The following is a 16,601-nucleotide window of genomic DNA, read 5'->3' as shown; positions in this document are numbered from 1 at the left end:
GTTGAGCGGACAATGGCCGCCGTTTTTTCAGCTAGTCTGCGTTTAGTTGTTGACTCGTTGACGGCTGGTGATTCACCTTTTTTGCACCATCACTCGGTCTGTCACACAATTTCGTCCATCCCCTCGATTTTGCCAGTTTTCCCAGATCGTTAGCCTTGAATGCGGCCACATATGGCCATATGTGCCCCAAAACGGATTCCACAGTGCAGTTGTTCGACTCCGTTCGTCTGAAAATCCACCCGCTGGGAATGCAAAATGTTCTAGCTAGTCTCATCAAGCATCCGGCTTTCTGATTTTTAACAAATAAAATTCGTGCCAAGTAAACGATCAGCTTACAATATTAAATAAAGAAAATAGACAAGAAAAATACATGGAGAAAGAAGGTAGGAATAAAGTTCTTACAATATTAGCATTCGAATGGTTAAAATAAAAGGAATAAGAAATGTTGGCGTGCAATAACCTTATATCAATTTAGTTCAATTAACAAGAGAAATATTTTTTTTTTTAAAATAAAGTAATAAAATGAAATAATTTATTTAATTATGGAACAGTAAATATGATTAATACTCATTAAGGACGATGAGCTGACCCTAAAATATTTTTTGTTATGCCGTATACGATCGATCAAACATTCGGAATTGAGAGTGTTTCATTGGTACAAGGAACATATTGAACATTTTTATACATATACATATAAATACAAATTTATATGTATTTTAATAAATAAATTCATCGAATTGATTACTATATGCTTTTAAATTATATTCCTTTTATTAGTTTATTTTTTAAGCTGAGTGAAATTAGCTTAATCTGTATTTTTTTCTGTGCATAAAATTAGATTTCCGAATATGCTTAGCCTTATCGTCACTAAATTTTGTGACTTGGCATTTGAGTTAGTCCTGGACAAAAGAGGAGCTTAACTGAAAAAAGTTTGCGCTGCTTGCTCGAGTGCAACAGGCAACAATACACGACCAAACACCGGCGAAGCCTAGACATGAACTGTTGTCTGGAGCTCTTTTTGTTGGCCTGCTCATCTGCCGGAGCGCATTTTAATTTGATACCTTCATTTAGATCCTCTGCGCCGCGCAACTCAAACAAAAGGAGCTGCCAGGCACTCGCACCTGCTGCAGGTAACTCCGATCCCAGGCGTTGGCCAAAAAAGCTGGGAAACTTCGCTTTTAAGTTGCTTAAAAAGTTGTCACAGTGCTTAAGCTGTGCCCCAGCCCACTGCCACCCAGCCACGCCCAAATAAAACACCACCCACTGGCCGACCAGCTGCAGTTGAGTGCAAATGAGTCCGGACAGTGAGCATCAAAATGTTCTGTCGCTGACTTGCAGCTGCTTTTTATTGCAGTTCTTTTGTCTTTGTCCTTTCGCTCGCTTTGCCAGCATTTATTTATTTTATTTCTGCTTCGTTCCTTGGCTGCAGCAACTTTTGGTTTACTTTCCGTTATTGTGTAATTGTTGATAACTTGCAAAAGTTTCAAATGCCCTGCAATGGGAGTTGCGAAGTCAAGTCAAATGGTTTCAGAAATCAAAAGGTCCAAGAGTTAAATCGATCAGAAAATAGAGTATTCTTCTGGCGACCATTTTCACATTCAATATTAGCTTTAGCTTTTGTTTTTGTCTCTTTTAACTTGCTTGCTTTAAAACTTTTGTAATATTATTAAAGTACACTTCCAACTGGCAGTCAAAGATTAGCTAATGTCATTAATCGTCAAGTACTCAGAGTGAAATCAATATCAGCAACGAACATAAAAAACTGAAGAGATGAACAATCTCGCTTGCTCTTCCCTTAAAATATTTTACACAGAAAAACATTATAGTTACGTAAATCTATGAAAAAAAATGTGCAAATAGACTGCATATATAACAAGATTTTTCAGGTAGCTTGACTTTATCATACAATAGGCCAAGTGTGGCTCTCACAACTAAGGCAATCGACAAAAAATCAAAAAAATGCTAGCTATTCAAGCGATTCGAACAGCCGGTCCCCGCTTTTAAAAAAAATGGAGCTAAAATACAAAAAACTAAAAAAAATAACATTTTAATGGACAAATAATGTTTTTTACTATATATATACAGTTTATATATACAATTATACAATTTAAAAGTTTTTGCCACATTTTAGATTCTGAATACTACATTAAATTTGAAAATAAAAGCCAATTCGCGCTGACTTTGTCGTTATATTTTGTTAAAGGTTACCGGTCGATAGTATATGCTAACATACATATACATAAATGTTTAAAACTTTTTTCGTTGTTTTAAAACTATAACCAACTCCCGACCAACAGTTTGTCAGCAAGAATTTGTAATACTATGAAAACAAATAAAACTATATATTTACGTTAAGGTAAAATACATTTTTGATGATAGAAATGGACTCGTTGTTTTGCTAGAAAAATTTGATATAAGGTAACAAGGATGTAAGTTGTGGAACAGGTTTTAGATCAGCATTCTTGGTATGTTTGGTGTACTTAGCATTCTGCCTTAATGCTTAACCAATTGCTTTCACTTTCTCCAGGACCGCCTTCGACTTTCGACTCGACACTCTCGTGGGCCAAACGCACTCACTCAAAGTGCTCCTTTGGCGCAGTTTCATCACAATTTGGGTCAATTACACGCACTTGTCCAATTGAATATGCATGTGTGAGTGCCCTGGAGAGAGTGTTTCCTCTCAGCTTTCCTTTTGGCCTGCCACTTTCTCCACATCGCCCCCTGAGTTTGTTTGATGGCTTGCCCTTCGAACTCGCTGGCACTTTTTTTCCAGCTGTTGTTGTTTGTTGTTTTCGCTGCTCGAGCGTCAGCTTGAAATTAGCATATAAGTACGGCCCACTTTGGTGCGTTCAATCAACTTAATGAGCCGCTCCATTGAGCATTTGGCCCGATTCGTGTGCCTGGATTATGACAGAGTGGCGGCGCTAAGAGAGCCATAAATCCTGTCAGCTACTGGCTAAGAGAGCACTCAATAAATCACAAATACATATGCGTGACTTGGGGCGGGAAATTATGTGTGTTTGCATTTTTAACCCGCATTTTTGGCCATTTTTGCCCAACAAATTACAAAATAAACCGACTGAAATCAGCATTAAATGCAGTTGCTGGCGGCGAAAAAACAACGCCAAAAAATCAAGACAAAAACTGGTAAAACGTATAAAACAAAGCAAATCTGCGGCGAGGCGAGTGCGAATAATTACTATGGCCATATAACTGCATTGGCAGGCTAGTGGGCAAAAAACCCGGCTCCACAGACCGACGAAAAAAACGCAAATAAAAAACAATAACGAATGTCCTTCTATAGGGCGGCTGCGGTAAATGCTGACAGTGTCCTGTGTCCTGCAGTTGCAGTGGTCGCCGGTCCTGCGTGCTGTGAAGCCCCAATGATCGATGTCGTATTGTCAGTTTCATAAAAATTCAAACAGCCCGGCCAGCTCGGCTCAACTGCATCAGCCGGGACAGCCAGGACATCCAGCCAGGACATTCGGGACAGTCTGCCCCCAACTGGGCGGAAAATGCTTTTGTCAAAAGGCTTAAACTGCCAGCCGCGAAGCGGCCAGCCCTTTGACCTCGTACTGGGTCCCATCTCCACTTCCTTGCTTTATTGTTTGCCATCGATGCCAGCTCCCAAACAAAACAACAACGTGCGGAAAAAGCAAAAGGAGCGAGTGCTGTAAAATGCAATAAATTAAACAATATCTGCGCCAAATTGCTGCCGCATTCGATAGGTGCGAGTTGTGGGGTTGGAGGGATTTCCACTGATGCTTTTGGCATTTAACAATTTTTATGCGGCCCGAGACTGCTTCCTTTTTGTTTTTATTTTAAAATGCCCTTTTTTGGTTTATTTCTTTGATTTTTTTTTTGCGGTTTAAGCCTTGCCACGCCCACACTTTGCGAACATCCCTTTTGCTGGCTGTGTCCAGTGTCCGCTATCTGGGCCAATAAGTTGTGACCAGCAATTCCTCATACGCAGTGGGGTGCCAGTGGCGAGGAATGCAGCAGCAGGACATGCCGACAGGACAGGGGCAACTGCCGCAGGTCCTGGACCAACCGCAAGGCGAAACCATTTAATTCAATCAAAGACATAGCTTCAACAATGACACGCCGACACAATGCGAACTGGAAATGCCAATCGTGGTCTAAAATTGTATCGAACAAAAACATTTATTAACGAGGTTAGAGCGACGTGATGATCGCATGCTCAACTTACTAATTTCTTTTGTGGCGAAATCGATTATAGATTGAACTAAAATATCACTGTAAGAGTTTATACATATATGTTTCTCTGAGTTAGCAGTTCCGGGTTTTCAAATCATAATATTCAGTGCTTTAAACGCATACAATGGCCTGGCAACTCTCCACATAAGCCATGATTTGGTCCGATCAAATATCCTAAAAATACCGGACAGAGATTTTATTTGTAAATTTATGGATTTTCCCATTCACGTTGGTCCTAAAGTTTTTCTGGGATGAGTTCGCTCCCATAACATTAAAAATAGTCAAAATGAAATTTATGTGAATATTTTTATACCCTTGCAGAGGGTATTATAATTTTGGTCAAAAGTGTGCAACGCAGTGAAGGAGACATCTCCGACCCTATAAAGTATATATATTCTTGATCAGGATCACCTCCTGAGTTGATATAGCCATGTCCGTCTGTCCGTCTGTCCGTCTGTCTGTCCGTCTGTCTGTCCGTCTGTCTGTCCGTCTGTCTGTTTCTACGCGAACTAGTCTCTCAGTTTTAAAGATATCGAATTGAAACTTTGCACACACCCTTCTTTCCTTTGCACGCAGTATATATGTCGGAACGGCCGGGATCGGCCGACTATATCCTATAGCTGCCATATAACTTATTGATCGGAAGTGCCATAACTTTGGTGTTTGTAAAGTTAGGAAGTTAGGATTTTCTATGGGTTTTATATTTGGCCAATCAATCCGACCTACCAAATTTCATAAGGATCGGCCGACTATATCCTATAGCCGCCATATAACTGATTGATCGGAAATGCCATAACTTTGGTGTTTGTTAAGTTAGGAAGTTGGGATTTTCTATGGGTTTTATTTTTGGCCAATCAATCCGACCTACCAAACTTCATAAGGATCGGCCGACTATATCCTATAGCTGCCATATAACTGAACTATTGGAAATGCCATAACTTTGGTGTTTTTAAAGTTAGAAAGTTGGGATTTTTTATGAGTATTAAGAATGCATCATATGAATAATTTTGGAGAATATAATTTACAGAGTATTCTGCAAGGGTATATCAACTTCGGCTCCGCCCGAAGTTAGCTTTCCTTTCTTGTTTTAGTTATATCTGGTACTTTTCTGGTAAGCTGTTTCTTGTCTTATTTCAGGCGATTCTAATTACAGGTCCCAACAAGAAAGGTAGCAAATGTCGGCAAGCTAGGTTTTTGTAATCTTTAATTTTTATAAAACTAAGCCGGAATTATAAAATCGCTTAAATTGACTATATCTTAATGTATATGGGTATATGTTAAGAAACAGCGAAACATATATAGTATGTATAAGTATTTGAAACATGTGAGTATCCTTTTTACCCGCTGTTCAATTTCCGTGTATGAATTCTACGAATTTCTGCAGCGTGGATTTCCTAATGGTCTACCTAAATATATGTGAACTCGTCAAAGATGAAGTCCGCCGCACATAGCGGATGCTCTGGATATAGCTAGGAGCATTCGCCCAATAGCGGATCGCTTCGCCTTTATCCCTACTTTGCGTGTTGCCTCGGCACACCCCCTGATTTATCAAGAAGCCAAGATGCTGGATTGCATACAGATGTACATACATATGTAGCTGCCAAGGCTTTTGCATCTGTTGCGTAGTGCATAATATCACGAACACGCTAGCTCGTTTTTATACCCTTGCAGAGGGTATTATAATTTCAGTCAAAAGTATGCAACGCAGTGAAGGACACATTTCCGACCCTATAAAGTATATATATTCTTGATCAGCATCACCAGGAGAGTCGATCTAGCCATGTCCGTCTGTCCGTCTGTCCGTCTGTCCGTCCGTCCGTTTCTACGCAAACTAGTCCCTCAGTTTTAAAGCTATCTGCTTGAAACTTTCCCAAAAGTTGTCTTTCTATTGCAGGTAGTATATAAGTCGGAACGAGCCGGATCGGGCGACTATATCATATAGCTGCCATATAACTGAACGATCGGAAAAGCCATAACTTTGGTGTTTTTAAAGTTAGGAAGTTGGGACTTTTTATGAGTAATAAGAATGCATCATATGAATAATTTATAATTTTATAATTTACAGAATATTCTGCAAGGGTATATCAACTTCGGCTCCGTCCGAAGTTCGCTTTCCTTTCTTGTTTGTAGTTGCTATAATTTAAATTTTGTTTATTGCTTACATATATTTAAGAATCGTTACTTAAGCTGGAATTTCACAGTCCTGACACGAAATGACATGTTCCTTTATTAAAATAATTTATATATACAGCGACATATTCATCGGTCATTAAGCAAGGACATTGATGAACTCCTCCACACCTACAAAGTGTGTGGATCACAGCTCAAATGACAAATTTTAAACCTCAAAGAGCTACATCTTTTAAACCGACGAATACTGTAAGATACATATTTTAGCTTAAGCAAAACAAACTTAATATATTTTAAATATTTTATAACAAATTAATAACAAAAATACAGCATTTTCAGGCCACAGCTTATTTGAATAAGCTATTTATGATTTTCAAATTCTTTAAATCTTAAAATTCTATATTTTTGTCATTAAAAAGACGTCTAAGCCTTTTTTGGATGGTTGTGCTAAGCGGTTTAATCGGCCAAATTAGCGATATCCGAAATTGTGATACGACATTTTCAAAGTGATGAAACACTAGTTTCCATTGCTAGACATTGACTTGTGTTCATTTCTGTGTTCAGACTGAAAATCGGGAAATCCGTCCGATCGTTGGATAAAATGCGTGGCTCCTCCCGCGCTAACGGTATTGTTGGCTCCTTGGTAATATCTGAACGGATTTGGTGTATTAAAATGTTAATATCAAATCATTTAAAAATTTTAAAAATTCAATGAATCAATTAAGCAGTGATAAATGTTACACAGATGAAAAAATTTTCCAAAACTGATCAACAATCGGGTATTTATCATTGCAAAAATGGCCCCATAAATAACATTCCAAATTGATATTTTTGAATTCAATAATTTGATATTTTTAAACATTTCAATGTGGTATTTTTTCATATCAGATTGGAAAGATTTGCTATGTATTTATAATTAATGGTAATGTAATAAGGATTACGGTGGCTTAAGCACTGAGCTTTTAGCGATACTTTGGCAAACAGCTGTTATCGAAATAATTTTTCATTTATTTAACATTTTATACTCCTTATATTAAAACCTGCTTAAGCTGACACAAAGGTAGCAGTAACTTGTCATTTATTTAGATAATTTTCAGTAAAGGGGCTGTCGACATTCGACTGGAACTCCACCGTGGTCAATCGAAAGCGAGTTGATAGGTCATGAGGTTTTTAGACCACACCCTACGAAAAGCGGGTGTCCTGAAAGTAAGTCAAATTTAATAAAACCAAACATCAAGTAAACCAAACCGAATTAGAAATACTCACCAATCGCAAAATAAAGATTTTACTTCTGTGTTAGGTATTTATACCAATGTTCAACAGACTTGTATCAATATTTGTGATTAAACTTCTTTCGTAATTTAATGATATATAAAAGATCGTTTCAGTATCATTTCGATATGAACAAATATTAAATGTGAAAATCGAGCAGACAACATGGTATTGTTATACCGTTTTCTCTTTGTGGCCTTTGGCTGAAATAAAAAACCGGCAGTTCACATAATTGCTTGAGCGAAACGCAGTGGCTTTCTGCTAACTTAATTGCAATGTTGCCGAGCGCGGCAACATGCGACAGCGTCAACCTGCAACACACGGTGGGGATAACATCAGCGACAGCCAATACTACTACATGCGGTCGTTCCTGTTTGTGATTCCGCGGCCTATGGGCTGCCACGGACCTTTGGGCATTTATTGGAGCTGTCAGCTTGCATTGAGAGCAAAGGTTTCATAATGATGTCAATGCAATTAATTGCTGAATATTGCTGCGCTGCACACACGCACCTTTGCTGACCTTAATTTACTGAGATAAACTTAAATCCAATCTGCTTTAATTGATGCAAATGCCATGCAAATACTTTCCGAGGGGTCACGGGAATTATTAAACAGTTAAAAAAAATAATCATTCGAATTTTATGCATTTCATCATAACAGTTTTTTGCTTGCCTTTTTTAATCACTTTGTTATCCTCCTTGATGTTCGATATGCTGTGTTTGAACGAGTTTTTCATTACAGTATTAATTTCATTTGATAAATTTCAAGCTACTGAAAATATTTATTTAATTTAATGCGAAATGAATTAATTATGTTTTATAACAAAATTACTTATTTCGACGTGATTTTAATTTAGTTTATTAAATGATAGATATTTGTACCAGAGTAAATACGAGTTTAAAGTATCAGAGTCTCATTTCAAAACAGAACCAATCTCAAATGTGTGGGAAAGCAGTGCACTCGCTAATTTCCTCTGTTGATGTCCCCCCGCGAAAGCTCTCACTTGAGATGTTATAATCCTTTCGCTTAATCCTTTCGCCACGCTTTGACACGCTTACAATTCACTCCAAAGTCACAAGCTAATCCCGCGCCATCACAATGGAGATTCCTATGCAGCCTTTGACCTTTTCCACTCTTTTTTCTCCTCTGGCCCTATCTGTATGTGTCTCCGCGATTTTCCGCGCCCTTTTCGCCATACTTTTTGACCCGCATACTCTGCCAGCTCAAGTTTTCATTCCATTCGCCTTTCCCTTTTCATTTTTTTTGCCATTTTAATACCCGCAAACAATTTAATTAAGCGGTTCGCTTTTTATATTTACGTTGGCTTTGTTTGACACGTTCGTTCGTCCCCCCACTCGTCCTATATATTTTCCCAGCTCGTTCCTCTCTGTTGCTTCGAATTTTCACTTCGTCAAAGATGTTGACATTTCGTTTATGTCCTGCTGCATGCGTATCCTTTGGGCTGATGATTTGCCTCCATCTCACTTCGTTTTAAGTTTTATGCCCCCCCCACCCCTCCTCGTCGTTGGCCACATAAAGACATTTAAAGTTGTTCGTTCGCTTGAGTTTTTCAACTTTTTGACTGCCATAAAAACGAGAATCGAGAACAACTATAACGACACGAAAATTACACACACAGACAAAGCGCTTCGTGCTCGGCATGTTTTTTGGCTTACTTTGTGATTTGTATAAATACAGGAAGCGGAAATGACAGTCACGACACGGAAATGGCACACCATTTAATTTCCATGCACTGCGGCCGTGACTCTCCGCTTTCCTCTTCCCCGCCCCTAATGCGCCCTCGCATTTCCCACTGTCTGTACTGTGTGCCCTCCGTATCTTTTTATATCGCAGACAAACAACAATTTTTGGGTTCGTGGCAGCAAAACACGTCTCCCACGCACACTGATACACATGCGTGGCCATTTTCATTTTCGTTATTTGCTCGACATTTTGAGGACAATCTTGCGTGATGCGCAACATGGCGTATGGGTAATTAGCTCATAAGCGAAATTATTTTGGGTCCTTGCTGATAACAAAGATGTTATCGATGACAGGTCGACTAGGATTCGGTTACCACTCGTCTTGTTTAACTATGCAAATTAATCATCATAATTTGGTTTGGAATTTGCGCCAATAGAATTTGATAATTGCTTTTGACCGTCGCAGTTATTTATTAATCGAATTTAATTATTAATCTCTCCAAATTATTTATCCGCCCTTGTTTACCGTTTTTGTGCATGCCGTTTAACTTATTGGCACTCCAGGCCATATTTATATCACTTATTAGTTCTTAATTGGATGCATTATTATATATTTAATATTTTGCAATTTGCACCAATTGATGGGCTTCCATTTCAAGAGGTTTTGTTCGGTTTTTGTTCAATTTTTATTCGTTAATCAATTAATAAATGAATTTATTTGCCAAGCTTAATTGCTTGGCTACTTTGCATAACACAAAACAAAGGATCATTGAATGTTTTTGTGAATATAATTGCAGCGCATTAAATATTTATTAAGCCAATGTTTACCCTGACGCATTGTAATGATAATGATTTGCTGTCTCAGCACCAATATTGCAGAATTTAAGGTAAAGTACTCATCAGACAGAGGGGTCATTGAAATATTCCAGAGTTTAAGTCCTAAGCTGATATCATGATATGCAAATGGCCCAGCCAAAGTCGAAGAAGGGACACTTTGAGATGAGAACCAACATCAAAGACAAAAGCTTAAAAGTGACAATGACCGAGCCCGGGACACTATAACCTCGCCTCCCTCTTCTCGGCGGGGTTTTAGCATTTTTTTGGTGGCCTCATTTAATTTAGACAGCTTTTGTTACAACAGTCAACATTTTATTTGCACGTTTCGTTTTACGGTTTTTGGCACTTGCCGTCATTTGATATTTCTCCATCTCCATCTCCATCTCCATCTCCAGCTCCAACTCCAATTCCACTCTGCATCCTGCCTGTTCCTCCGTTTGTCACCGCCTTGGCTTTTGTTTGCTTTAATTAAAAGTTAAGTAGGTGCGAGCAACAATGCCGGAACGATCTTAGGATGCGGGACGGGGGTTGGGGCGGGGGCGGTGTTGAGCTGGGGTGGCAAAAGGCGACTCAAACGCTGTAAATGAAGTTGTCAACTTTTTCCACCTCCAGCCAACCCACTTACCCCTTTATCACCCATTCCCCGCTGTCTCAATTCCAACTATTTTATACAACTCGGGGGAATTTTTGCAATTAATAAAGTTTTTTAGCCCCAATTTTGTATATAATTGTTGCTGGTTTGTTGTGTATTCTTCTGTTTGTGTAGTTGCAATTAGTTTTCCGTAGTTTTCAGCGCTGCTTTGATGCCTTTTAGGCACTCAAAATTCCGAAATGAATGGACAAGGCAATGATGCTGGGTGGTCGGTGGTTGGGTGGTTGGGTGGTTTTGGGCCTGGACAGGTGCGCTCCGCTGATTGTTGTTGGCTGACTTAAGTGCCAACTTGAAGCAACATTTTTGTGTTATTTTTCTCAGCAGCAACGCGGCTGCCTCGACTCTGTGTAATTAACGTGAAAATTGAATTGAGAGTGCTCAAAAGAAGGGAAAATTCAAAGCAGGAAACTTCTCCCTTGGGGACGAAAGGAGAGCAGAGAGTAATGGAATGATTTCCAGATAATTATTTCATTGGAGACTTTTAAATATTTAGTAAATATTTGATTATCGTTAGATTGATTAGACAGGCGTTATAACCTGACCTTAGGAAGTATGATGAAATGGCAGTAAGTGTTTCTACTATGATTTAGTGTGGATCCATTTCAAATGATTTAATTTTGCATAACCCGAATCAATGTTATGTTGTTAAAAAACATTAAAAACTTTTTTATTTGAATAAGGATAACATTAATTTTCCGAAAGCCTTTGCTTATAATATGCAATCTTTTTATCGCTTTATTTCCACTATCCACCCAGCTGAACTTGTTTGTGCCAATAATCGCCATATCTTCGCTATTTAAGAGTCTGCATTTGTCCCATCAGATACAAACAACAGATGTTACCTCCATGGCCACAATTTCCATGCGAGATTAAGCGTCGACGATGTCAGCCGCAAACTGACTGTCGTTAAAAACTGCAAAAAGCTGCATGCAAACCCGGCAAGAGCAAACCGCCAACAGAAGCAGTGGCACCTCCGAACCGCCAACAAAAACAGCAACAAATGCATTCCGACCAGTGGCGCAGAGGGGTGGTGGAAAGAAGGGGGAGTGGTGTGTCCGCAGCCTGTCTGAGGTCTGAATTTCCAACGGTGTTTGGTGGCCAATTTTCTGCGGCCTTTCGGGATTGATGAAGGGGTCGAGGGGAGGTGGCAGAGTTATTTAAACAAATGCCGGCATGTCTATAATTTTCAACACTTCACCCTATTTTTCGGGGTGTTCCTTTGTTCCTCTTTGCGTGCTTGAAATGACTTTCTTCTTTTGTGTTTTTTTCCCGCTTGTGTGCAAATAAAATGAAATTGCTGCAACTGCACTTGCCCCAAAAAACACACACACAACTTACCAATGACCACAAATTGAGTGTTAATAAAGTCATGTTAATAACTTAACCGAGAGGAAAAGAGCGAGAGAGAGAGAGAGAGCTGGAAAAGCCCTTTTCGGCTGCTGTTTTCCGCCGTTACTTGGAAAATTAGCAAAGAATAGTCCCGAAAATTCATTACGTCTGCCGCGCTGCGATGCATATGGCAGGCATTCCAAAAACAGATGCGGGCGGTGCGGAGTGGGGGGAGGGGGGTGACTGGAGTCGTCTGCAGCTCGATTTCTAACACCAAACTTCCGTTTTGGCTTGGCGCCAGGCCGCAACAAAAGTTCCCGTTCTGACTCTGACTGACGACTGCCTGGCAGGCTGGTAGGCAGCCAAAACAAGCTACAGTACCGCCCCCCGAGCACCACCCGCCACCCAGCCACCCATCCCCTTGCACCCCCTTCACCCCTTTTCTCCTCTTTCCCTGGGCAAATTCAATTCGTTGCCATGGCGGCAGAAGCGAGCCTCAAAATTGCATTGCAATTCATTCGAGTCGGGTCGCAGGCGCTCTTCCGCTTTTGCCTGTGACAAAAATATAACAAAAATAGAAGAAGCCAAGAAATGGGAAGGGGGGGAGGATGGGGCGGAATGGGACATGGAAGCCAGAGAAAAGAGCCACAAAAAATTGCAGCTTTCTTTTTCGTCCTTCGGCACTCAAACAATGGCAGGCCGGCAACAAAACAGCAAACAATTTGAGGCATTCAAATGTGCAACCAGCCAAAAGGGCAGAAGACGAGCGCCTGCAAACGAAAATGTGTGAAAGTTGCAGTTGCTGCTGCTGCTGTTGCTGTTGCTGCTGTTTCTGCTGCAATTTGAGTGCGAAAAAGTTTGCATACCGAAACAGTAAAAGGCATTTATTCCAGCGTGAATCCGTTTGCCCAACCAGGCAACTCCTGCTCCTGCTCCTGCATCCTTTGCCTTCTCCTTTTCCTTCTGGGGAACGCAGGCTACTGTAAGTGCAGTCAATTGCCTATGTGGGTCAGCATTGCATTTGCGCTTAATGAGCATAAATTATGCACAGAGCGGCAGCAGGCGCATTTAAGGCTGCGTTGCAGCGGCAACTTTGCTGCAACTTTCGCTTGTCGCATCAACTCATAAAATTTATGGCGTCTGCATGTATTTTAAATTCTAATAAAATGTAGCCAAGTTGGGAATTCGGTGGGTGTGGATGTGGGTGTGGGTGTGGGTCTGGATGTGGGTGAGTGCGGTCTGGCTGCCGAAAAATAAAAGCCAGCCGAAAGCCAGGAAAGGCAACTTTTTGCTTGCCTTTTAAAAGTTACTTTTACCGCACACACAGATACACACGCACACACCTTTTGGCAGTTGCAAGAACTGCCGAGTAAATGTGTTTGCAATATGAAGAAGTTATTCCACATCCACTTCCATTTCCCCTTTCTCGGCAAAAGTTTACGAATTTCTCCTGCTTTCACCCTCCCGACAACAACATTTAGTCGTAAATTATAATCAACAAGAAAGGAAAGCTAACTTCGGGCGGAGCCGAAGTTGAAATACCCTTGCAGAATATTCTGCAAATTATGTTCTCCAAAATAATTCATATGATGCATTCTTAATACTCATAAAAAATCCCAACTTCCTAACTTTAAAAACACCAAAGTTATGGCATTTCCGATCAATCAGTTATATGGCAGCTATAAAATATAGTCGTCCGATCCTTATGAAATTTGGTAGGTCGGATTAATTGGCCAAATATATAACCCATAGAAAATCCCAACTTCCTAACTTAACAAACACCAAAGTTATGGCATTTCCGATCAATCAGTTATATAGCAGCTATAAGATATAGTCGGCCGATCCTTATGAAATTTGGTACGTCGGATTGATTGGCCAAATATAATACCCATAGAGAGTCCCAACTTCCTAACTTAACAAACAGCAGAGTTATGGCATTTCCGATCAATCAGTTATATGGCAGCTATAGGATATAGTCGGCCGATCCCGGCCGTTCCGACTTATATACTGCGTGCAAAGGAAAGAAGGGTGGGTGCAAAGTTTCAATTCGATATCTTCAAAACTGAGAGACTAGTTCGCGTAGAAACAGACAGACGGACAGACAGACGGACAGACGGACAGACGGACAGACGGACAGACGGACAGACGGACAGACGGACAGACGGACATGGCTATATCAACTCAGGAGGTGATCCTGATCAAGAATATATATACTTTATAGGGTCGGAGATGTCTCCTTCACTGCGTTGCACACTTTTGACCAAAATTATAATACCCTCTGCAAGGGTATAAAAAGGTGCCAAAAGTGTGCATGTGTGTGTGTGTGTGTGCTTGTCTGTGTGGGTGTGAAAAAGCATGTAAAATAAATAAACAAACCGCTGCTTGCATTTTAAAGGCTTGAAAAGTGATTTAGTCAGACTCTGGGCTTTCAGCTGCACTTGATTGGCCAAAAACTATTGCACACCTAAGGGAGCTTGCTGGAAATTCATTCCTGGCGCCGGTGTCTATGATTTTATATGGTATTTCCTCACCACTAAAGGCAATTGCTTGGAAAAGGAAAATTAATATATTTTAAAGGGAAGATAGGAAATACTTTGTATATTTATTTTAATTGAATATCTTTAGGTAGCTAAATTCATTTATTTTATTCACTATAAAGCAATAATTACATGCAACTGAATTAATCATATACAAATAAGAAGGCTAGAAACCAATGAAAATGTGAATTTTCGGGGTTAGATCAAAGCAAAAGTTCAAATTCCGTGATTAAGGCAAAAGGTGATTAGAATATTTGGCATTGAATGGCACACAACTATATAAGAAGCTTAAATTACAATACAATTTCTTTGCTCATCATTGAAGTTACTAGTTACCTACCCCTTTATGCAACTCAATACAAATAATACGTTTTACGGCACAATGTTTGCCATTTTAAGGCTTAAAGAAAATGTATAAAAGTGCCAGAAAATATATTAAGTCCAAACAAGATAAATGTAAGCCTGTTAGTTTTTTTTGTCTCTATATTAAATGCAAAAAGATTAAATGAAAAAATTCAAATATTTGTATGACAAAAGAATTAAACGTTTTTGAATGGTAATTGGAAATAAATAATGAGTGAGTAATTGAACAAACATACAAAGGTATTTTTTTAAATCTATTTTTTAACATATGATGTAGTAAATATTCAAACCTCATTTAAATGTAAATTCTTTATAATTAAAGGCAATGGCTCTGTCAGCTTTTATCAACTTAGGCTTTTCGTGTTAGTTGTACAATGTATCTATACGATGCCCATTTCGTGCAATCGATTCATGAAATTGGCATACGAAAGTTTATTATTAATAAAATGCCCACAACAACTTAAGCCTACACTTAAGCCCAATTATTTCTGTAATTTTTGGTATTTCAACAATTGTACTGCCTTCATCTTATTTGCTCATCGATAGCCACAGCTGGCAGCTCTACTATTATTATTTTATGAATTTGTCTGAATCGCATAAGCAATTCATGTAATTCATAGCAAACACAAAGTATTAGTAGGAAGGAAATTCCAACAATAAAATGGGTTTTATTTTTTTAGAAGTTAAGTTGGCTTTATAGGTTTCTAAGTTTTCAATAGAAAAATACCTTTTACTTTATTTGAGTACTTATACCAAGTTCCCCTCATAGTTTTCGCAATAATTTGGCCACATTTTAGTCCACTAAAGAGCATGCCTTTATTCGCAACCTTACAGTTTGGTTAAGCTGCGCCATTTCTGGAAATTTCATTTTAGTTCGTGTCGTCGCGTCTCGTCTGGATTCAATTCAATTTATTTGTTGTCTTTGAGCTGAAGCTTTTAGAGGTGCCACTTTTTACCTGTAGGTGCAGACTTTTCGGGTAAGCGACATTTTGTGTTACTGCAAATTTAATGGCGAATCATGTGTATGCGAGTGTGTGTGTTGGCAAGAGAGGGGAACAGGACATTGGGCCAGCAACCGCAGCTTGTCTGTCGCCATCCTCCTCTTGCCAAAAAGGATGCTGGCTTCACACACACTTGTGCTTGCTTGCAGCTGGCTAAAAAGTGAGGCGATTGCAGGACCAAAGTGCAGGCAGGTGCAAAGGCGGAGGTAAGTTAACTTTACCCACGACAAAGTGACATATTAGCGTAGTCAACTTTACAAAGCACACTTACACTTACACTGCAACAAACTGGGGGATGTTAACACTCCACTGGCTGCATGCCTCGCAGGCACTTTGGGGTTAATTTTGTTATTTGCCAAAAACTTTGCCTCAAGTTGTAGGCATGTGCAAAACTCCTGAAGCAATTTAGTTTTCGGAGCTGCAAATGTCGCAGACATTTTTAGGCCTTCACCCAAAGACGAAATCAAAAACCAATTAGAGGTCTGCCCGACCAGCAGAGAAACTTTTGGGTCATATAATCTAGCACGCCTTGTAATTTGCCCAGAAAACCGAATTTCAC

This window comes from Drosophila rhopaloa, unplaced genomic scaffold (genome assembly GCF_018152115.1).
Source record: "Drosophila rhopaloa isolate 14029-0021.01 unplaced genomic scaffold, ASM1815211v1 contig_115, whole genome shotgun sequence".
Classification (NCBI taxonomy): Eukaryota; Metazoa; Arthropoda; class Insecta; order Diptera; family Drosophilidae; genus Drosophila; species Drosophila rhopaloa.
Note: the sequence above shows the minus strand (reverse complement) of the source record.